Genomic DNA, 7212 nt, shown 5'->3' with positions numbered 1-7212 from the left:
AACATATGAATAGAGAATTACTTAGTTTTTAAATGAAAACTGAGGCTCTCACATGTCCCCATGGATCCAAGAGCTGGAGCTTTAAGGAAAGCAACAAATATCATGAAACTCAAAATAAAATCACTAGAGTTGGCAACACTATGAGCTGAATGCTGATTCAATTTATAAAAATACCATGCCATGTCTCCTAACAACCCTCAAGAGTTTATTTGTCATTACAGAGGGAAGGTGATATTTCCACAGTATATGTGTATTAATGGAAGGATGGATTAATTTAAATAACTGATTTTAATCATGATTTAAATCTGAAAGCAGGAAACTGATTTAAATCAACAACTTTTTTACATTTGTACTTTTTTAGTTAGTTTCCTAAAGAAAGGTCAATTTTCATGTAAAGGTCATGCAAATCAGCATGTTTTTTGGCAACTATTACATAAGGACATAAGAATGGCCATACTGTGTCAGACCAATGGTCCATCTGTACCAATATCCTTTCTTCCGGTAATGGCCAGTGCCAGATGCTTCAGAGGGAATGAAACAACAGGGCAATTATTGAGTGATCCATCTCCTGTCTTTCAGTCCCAGCTTCTGGCAATCAGAGCTTAGGGACACCCAGAGCATGGGGTTGCATCTCTGTCCATTTTGGCTAATGACCATTGATGGACCTCTCCTCCGTGAACTTATTGAACTCTTGTTTGAATCCAGTTATACTTTTGTTCTTCACAACATCTCCTGGCAAAAATTTCCACAGGTTTAGAGTGCATTTTATGTAAAAGTACTTCCTATGTTTATTTTAATTGTGATGCCCATTAATTCTGTTGAGAGACCCCGGGTTCTAGTGTTACCTCTATTATAACCCTCATTAGCCTTTTCTGATCTGAACAGTCCCAGTCTTTTTAATCTCTCCTCATATGGAAGCTGTTCCATACCCCTAACCATTTTTTGTTGCCCTTCTCTGTACCTTTTCCAATTCTAATATAGCTTTTTAGAGACGAGGCAACCAGAACTGCACACAGTATTCAAGATGTAAGCGTACCATGGATTTTTATAGTGGCACTATGATATTTTCTCTTGCTATCTTCTAATGTTTCCAAACATTCTGATAGCTTTTTTGACTAACGCTGCACATTGAGCTGATGTTTTCAGAGAACTACCCACAATGACTCCAAGATCTTTCTTGGGTGGTAAACAGCTAATTTAGACCCCATCATTTTGTATGTGTAGTTTCGGATTATTTTTTCCAAAGTACATTACTTTGTACTTATAACATTGAATTTCATCTGCCATTTTTTTGCCCAGTCACCTAGTTTAGTGAAATCCCTTTGTAAATCAGCACAGGCAGCTTTCAACTTAATTGTCTTGAGTAATTTTGTATCACCTACTAATTTTGCCACCTCATTGTTTGCCCCCACCTTTCCAGATCATTTATGAATGGAACACATGCCCCAGTACAGATGCTTGAGGGAACCCACTATTTACATTTTTCCATTGTGAAAACTGGCTTTTATTCCTACCCTTTGCTTCCTATCTTTTAACCATTTACTGATTAATGAAAGTACCTTTTCTCTTATCCCCTGCCTGCTTACTTTCCTTAAGAGCCTTTGGCATGGGAGCTTGTCAAAGGTTTTCTGAAATTCCAAGCACATTATATCAGTTGGGAGGTATTGCCAATACTGAAGAGGACCACAATATCATACAAGAAATTCTGGATGACCTTGTAAACTAGAGTAATAGAAATGGGATGAAATTTAATAGTGCAAAGTGCGAGATCATACATTTAGGGATTAACAACAAGAATGTTGGTATAAGATAGGGACTTATCAGTTGAAAGTGACAGAGGAAGAGAAAGACCTGGGTATATTGGCTGGTCACAGGATGACTATGAGCCATCATGTGATATGGCCATGAAGAAGGCTAGTGCAGTCCTAGGATGCATCAGGCAAGGTATTTCCAGTAGAGACAGGGAAGTGTTAGTAGCATTATACAAGGACTAGGTAGGGTATTCATCTGGAATACTGTGTGCAGTTCTGGTCTCCCTTATTTAGAAAGATGAATTCAAACTGGAACAGGTGCAGAGAAGGGCTACTAGGAAGATCAGAGGAATGGAAAATCTACCTTATGAGAGCAGACTCAAAGAGCTTGGCTTGTCTAGCCTAACTAAAAGAAGACTGAGGGGCGATATGATTGCTCTCTATAAATACATCAGAGGGCTAAATACCAGGGAGGCAGAGGAGTTAAGTTAAGCGTCCATGTGGACACAAGAACAAATGGATATAAACTGTCCATCAACAAGTTTAGACTTGAAATTAGGTGAAGGTTTCTAACTATCAGAGATGTGAAGTTCTGGAACAGCCTTCCAAGGGGAGCAGTGGGAGCAGAAAATCTAACTGGCTTCAAAACTGAGTTTGATATGTTTATGGAAGGGATAGTATGATGGGACTGCCTACAATGGTGTGTGACTCATCAGCAACTGCCAGTAGCAAAAATCCCCAATGGCCAGAGATGGGACACTAGATGGGGAGGGCTCTGATTTTCTACAGATAATTCTTTCTCAGGTATCTGCCTGGTGGTCTTGCCCGCATGCTCAGAGTTTAACTGATCACCATATTTGGGATCAGGAAGGAAAAATTCCCCTGGGCAGATTGGCAGAGACCATGGGGGTTTTTCACCTTCCTCTGCAGCATGGGACGTGGGTCACTTGCAGATTCAAATTAGTGTAAATGGCGAGTTCTCTGTAATTTGAAGTCTTTAAACCATTATTTGAGGACTTCAGTAACTCAGCCAGAGATTAGGTGTCTATTTCAGGAGTGAGTGGGTGAGGTTCTGTGGCCTGCAAATGTGCAGGAGGTCAGACTAGGTGATCACGATGGTCCTTTCTGACCTTAAAGTCTATGAGTCTACCTCCATGTATTTAAATAAGATGAACTTACTGAGCCCTAAGAAAACACCTTTGTTATCAACATATTCATTGAGACTATGTAAAGACTTTAACTAAGAAGACTCCAGTCAGTCACTATTTGCAGATGCAATCGACTTTTATTTTGAAGTAGCCTGAATGGATTGTAAAAGGTCGCAGTATAACTAAAGTGAAAAGTAGAGCATGCTATTATTGAAATAAACTGGAAGCAGAAAGTGTGTTTATTTAAATGTCAGTAACCTGATATCTTTTCTCATTCATTTCTCATTTTGAGTTTTCTCTTCAGAACATTTCAAAGGATTTGCCATCCAAAACATGTCTTTATCACATCTTCCTGACTCAACCACTAAGCCCGACATAATGATTGCAAAATGTTCATCTAGCTCTAGTACATTCATAAATAACCTTGACTGCATTTACTGAAGAACATAAAATTTAACTACTGCAGTATGAAATGATGCTTTTGCTGCCAAATCATTCCAATCTGTCTTTCCTGCAGTATCCTAACCTGTGCAAGCACCACCATAGATTTAGGAAGGAGATAAACTCTTTGGGGAAAGGACCACTTTTTTATTCTGTGTTTGTGCAATACCTAGCACAACAGAGTCCTGGTCCATGATTGAAGCTCTTAGACATGACTGCAGTATAAATAATAATAACAATAACAATAATAATTAATAATGATAAAAAATAAAAGAAAGCAAGTCACATTGTTTAGAATGTGCCTTGAATTAAACCCTTAGGCCAAAATTGTTTCATTTTAGAGTTCTAACCTCTTTAAAAAAAATGAAATAAAATAACCCCTTAGACCCTAAATATTTTTGTGGTCAGTCTCACTTGCTGAAATGGAGTGTCTGAGCACTGTACCAAAGTATATAAACCTAACAAGTACTCCAGTCACAGGTTCTTGCCTTGGTTCCCTCCAGCACAACTGAAGGGGATTTTGTTTGCTTGGCTTGTTTGTTTTGATTATTTGTGTGTGAGAGTGTGTTTTTACAAACCCTAGGAACAGTGTTCCCTCGGGTCTGCACATAGCAGGTCAGGTTCCCTGGTAGTTATCCCCCAGAGATAACTGTGAAAGGAAGTGAGTCATTTCCATTGCACCATCCCTCCTACAGAGAACTCAAAAGGGTTAGGGATTCATGTCTGGAGGACGAACAGATGGGATGATGCTACACTCATAATACCCACAGCAAATAGTAGAGAATCCACAAAAAAGTAACGCAGCCTATGCTGGAGAGTCTTTGTCAGAATAGCTGCAATGGAGCCACATTATCAGAGAGCTGAAATGGGAAAAGGACCATTGCACAGGTGACCCTGTGCCTCTGGGAAAGCCATGGAATTAGAGAACAACTGCAGCTTCTGTGTATCGACCATATGGCTTGAGAGGGAACTACCAGAGTGTAATAACACAGCTTTAAGTTCAATCATTGTGGCAAAGTCCCCATTTGTCAGGAAATGACAGAGGTGCGTGCCCAGCTACAGCTTTGGAAGAAGGGTTTTTTTGTTTGTTTGTTTTTCAGCTGGGTATCTAGTATCTTTCACAAGTCCAGAAGGGCACATTTCTATTGCTTGCAGTGAAAAGTTGATACAACATAGATTCATGTGAAGTGTCAACTACTGTAATGTATCTGTGGCAGACAACTGTTTTCTCTTTGTACTTACAGTGGCTACTCACAAATCCTAGCTCTGGGCCTAACTGCAGTTCTAATGGATGTATTTATGCAAGTGAATTTTTAAGGAGGGAATGTGTTATGTAGCTCTGTCATATATTTACACTTTGTTTCAACCACACATTTTAGATGGGTTTCAGAGTAGCAGCCATGTTAGTCTGTATCTGCAAAAAGAAAAGGAGGACTTGTGGCACCGTAGAGACTAACAAATTTATTTGAGCATAAGCTTTCATGAGCTACAGTTCACTCTGAATGCATCCAATGAAGTGAGCTGTAGCTCACAAAAGCTTATGCTCAAATAAATTTGTTAGTCTCTAAGGTGCCACAAGTCCTCCTTTTCTTTTTACATTTTAGATGCTGATCAGTAAGGCTAAAACAAGACAATATAGAATATACTTGGGATTTTCAAAAGTACTTGGTATTGGCATAACTGTATTTTCACTGAAGTCAATGGGAGTTTTACCATTGACATAAATCGGAGCAAAGTTAGACCAAAACTGAGCACTTCTAAAATCATTATTCTGTATCAAAAGAAGAAAGAGGAAATTCTACATGGAAACCCTTCTGAACACAAGTCCAAGAAAGGACAACCTTTCAGATAGCAGCAGTTTGCCATTTGCTTTTAACAATTTAACAGAATTTAACTGCCATGTTAATCCAATCACAGAGCTCTTAGATGCCAAATCTAGTCCTATAATTAACTATTCACTAAAAATCTTGTTAGATGCAGTGGGGGCTAAGCACGATCAGGTACAATACACAGATGCATACCAGCTACATAATGTTTTAGAAACCAACTATGATCAGCTTGTTCCCAGTTTAATGGAACAGAATGTAACAGAGCTCTTAATGAAAATCACATAATTTGACCAACTGTCCAATGACACAGTGCAGGCCTTCATAAGGCCAAAGTGATCCTCACAAATGAGTGAAATTCCAATTTCTCCTTCTCTGGAAGTTTGATCTCTGCAATTTTACTGGTATCTTTTATATTAGTTTGGGATTGTTCTACTTCTGTTCCTTCAGTAACTTCCAATGTTCACTTTTCTTTTATTCAGGTTAGTGTCCAGATTAATAGATATGATAAGAAAACAGCGTCCTTACCACTTATTTCATTGCCAAGTATATTGTAATTGAGAAGGAAGTTTTTTTCAGGCAAATTAAATAGTTTTCCCTAAAGGATAACTATTGCGTCTGGTCATTTAAAGTCAGTGGTCAAAGACAAATGAAGACAAATGCAAAGATTATTTGTTGGTCTTTGGAAATAAAAGGCAAATGCTGATTAATAGTGAGCATTATATTATGAAATTATAGCGATGTCCTCACTACAACAAAAATGTGTCAATTTTCAGACAAATATATAAAAACAGACTTTTAATCTCCATTGCAATAAAGTTAGCAGAACACTTTTAGAACATATCATCCAGTGTAACACTATTTTCAGGGATTTTCTTCATCTTGAGCAAATACATGCTTCTGCTATAGAACCTGCTTTTGCATGTCGGAACAGAAAATTGTCTGTATATTTATATAGAAAAATGGTGGCAGTGGCAGAGAGTTCATGTCAATGTTGTACAGAGGTCAATCAGAAAAGACTTGGCTGTTGTATTACAGTACAAGCAGACTTCCCAGTGGAAGCTCCTCAAAGCATTGAGCCAGATTCTCAGTTATAAATCAGCATAGCTCCAGTAAAGTCATTGGAACTATGCCAGTTTATATCAGCTGAAGATCTGGTGTACTCTGGCTCAGGCACTCTACCCAATCCATTGTGTGTGCAACATGTAGTCATTGCAATGGGACAACTCATACGAGTAAACTTACAGACATGCTTAAGTGTTTGTAGGATTGGGGGGAGGGGGGATTATGTATGTTAGTGTAATGAAGAGAAGATTGTGAGAAACTTCAGATGGTACCTGACAAGGCTAGACAATTTGACAATGCTGTAGCAGAAGAAGTGCAGTGTGGACAACTACAAACTAATGAACATTAAAGGAATAAATGTGAACCTCATTGGTGAGTTCTAAATTAACTAAAAACACTCAAGAGAGAGACCTAGACAAATTTTAAAAACCTCTGCTCAGAACAAGGGAGTGGCAAAAAATGCTATATTAAGAAAAGAATTGAGAATAATATTGAAAATTATAATGCTATTATATAAATCAGTGATAAACTCACAAGTAAATAATGTGTTCAGTTTTGGTAACCCCATTTTAGCAAAGTTATAGCAGAAATGGACATTTCCGTGAAAACCAAAAAAAATAACTAAAGGCATGGAAAGATTAAAAAGATTAATTTAAAGAGGAGATAAATAAGAGAACTCAAGAGTGAAGTATTATAATTAGCAAACATAGTTATTCCCATAACGTAAGAACAAGGAGGCACATACATTAAAAAGCAATAAATTTAAAATTGATAAAGTGAAATACTACTTTACATGATACATTATTAACCTATAAAACTCATTGCCACAAGTTATTTTGATAAAGATCTTAGTAAGTTTAAAAAAAGAATTATGCATTTATATGAAATCAGAACATCAGCCACACTTACATTATCTATCATAGAAATATATTAGAAACTAGGTATAGTTGAAAATTTCCATCAAAATTATTTTTCAATGGA

Source organism: Dermochelys coriacea, chromosome 2 (genome assembly GCF_009764565.3).
Source record: "Dermochelys coriacea isolate rDerCor1 chromosome 2, rDerCor1.pri.v4, whole genome shotgun sequence".
NCBI lineage: Eukaryota > Metazoa > Chordata > Testudines > Dermochelyidae > Dermochelys > Dermochelys coriacea.
Note: the sequence above shows the minus strand (reverse complement) of the source record.